This window comes from Bipolaris sorokiniana (genome assembly GCF_000338995.1).
Source record: "Bipolaris sorokiniana ND90Pr unplaced genomic scaffold COCSAscaffold_20, whole genome shotgun sequence".
In the NCBI taxonomy this organism is placed as follows: Eukaryota; Fungi; Ascomycota; class Dothideomycetes; order Pleosporales; family Pleosporaceae; genus Bipolaris; species Bipolaris sorokiniana.
In genome coordinates, this window is record NW_006911914.1 from 1,189 (window position 1) to 3,202 (window position 2,014).

Below are 2,014 nucleotides of genomic sequence, written 5' to 3' on the forward strand. Positions count from 1 at the left end.
TTGCTTAGTAGTGCTAAGACATACTAATTACTAAGCATCTTACAGGCGATATGCAGAGTACTTAGTTACTTAGTAGTGCTAAGACATACTAATTACTAAGCATTCTGCAGATCACGTGATACACTAGTTCTAAATAAGTATCTTTGTTTCTTACTGCGGTTTCGCCGTCTTATAGATTACTCGTTAAATAAATGTAACAGCGAAATATCCTTTATATTCTAAGGCTGATCGTAATAAGAGCTTACTTAACGACTAGCTTACTAAGCTACCTAGTAGGTCTCTTAGCGTTGGCTCTATAGATAAGAGTATAAATACTTTTATTAGCGCAATTAAACAAGAGTGGGCTAATATTCTATAAAGAGATATAGATAATTGTATCTTATCTATGGAAAACCAATATACTAGAGTAGTAGAAGCACGTGGCTAGTATACAAAGTATTAGTTAGTAGCTAGAAGATAATAGAAAAAATCTTATTTTAAAACAAAGTTTTTCTATATCTTAAAAAATAGATAGATAACATGTCTCTATCTTAATATATATTATATATATCACTAATCTAACTCTATATAGCACTTATTACTATATAAGATCTAAAAATAGCAGCGCGAAATATTTAGCTAGAATCTAGAAAAATTACTTCTCGAACTTTAGCATGTTTTGTAGCCAGGAAAAAGCTTACTAAGCATTACGTAATATAGTCATTATAAACTACTTAATATCTAGCTTTTAACGGACTAACCCGTTTAAGTATAGGTGCTCTATAAGCTGAGTTATCATCTTTTAAAAACTATTACTTTTTTAACTACGTTTTTCTTTTGTCACCCCCCTATATATTCTTCTTAGTCTATAATAACTAATTATAATATAATCTTACTTATTATAAAGCTAGTTTTATTAAATTTATAGATATTATTGTCTATAATACTCTACTTCTACTTTATTAACTTAACTAGATCGAACTAGCGCTAAATAGCCGCTAGGTTCTTATAGGTAGCTCGCTGGTGATTATAGGGATAGCTCTAGCGCGTACGTAGCTTAGAGGTTCGCTTAATAAAGTTATTAACCTAGTTCTTACTAATAGAGTTACCCTCCCGCTTATGTAGTAGCTTATTAGCTATTACTTAGACGTTAGCCTTTATAGGCGTAAATTCTTACGCAGACTCTTTAAGAATACGCTTAACTATAGCCTCCTCTTCTAGCTAATTTAGGCGCTTTAAGTTCGCTTTATAGTCGCGTTAGGAGCGCTTTCTAGCGCGTTAGTTAGATAAAGTACTTTAGAGTACGTTATAGATAGTAGTAGTACGTTATTAACTTTATATACGTTACGATTAGATATTAGAAAGAGTAAGCTAAAGATCTAATTTAGAATAAGTTAATAAGTAACTGCGTTGTTAAGACATAATATGATGTAGTGTCGACGTTAACGCGCTAGTAAGGCGCGACTAATTCGCTTAGGCAACCGATTCGCTTGTAAACCACGTTATAGTAGTTTAAGAGCATTATAATATTACTATCACGCTTACTCTTACTTATTTTTAATAGTAATACTGTTATGGGCGGAGAGGCCTAGCGAACGAGTATGCTTCTACCTATCGTACAGAAGCTAAAAGATAAGAAAAAGAGAAGATAACTAAGTACAGACTTCTCTTATACCTGCTCGCTTCTGATCACGTGTCCGTACAGAAGGTATATCACGTGGTCGAAGATCACGTGATCCTCTTCAGTAGAGATCACGGGCGCAGCCCTTTACAATACTCCCCTCCTCCACTCGTACGGACATGTTTGCGTTTATTTGTTTTCCTAGGAGCACGCGGCTGCCTAACTTGCGGTGGAGCAGCGGCGTTTGTTTGCTCTAGTGAAGGAGGATTTCCACGAGAGCAAACGCTCCCTCCGTACGATATGTAGAGCTGCCGTCTCTCTCCTTCAGCTTTTTCTTCCTTTGTGTTAAATCAATTTGACTCCACTACTACACAGATTTCTTCTTTTCTTTCTGACCACACTCGTACGATGCCG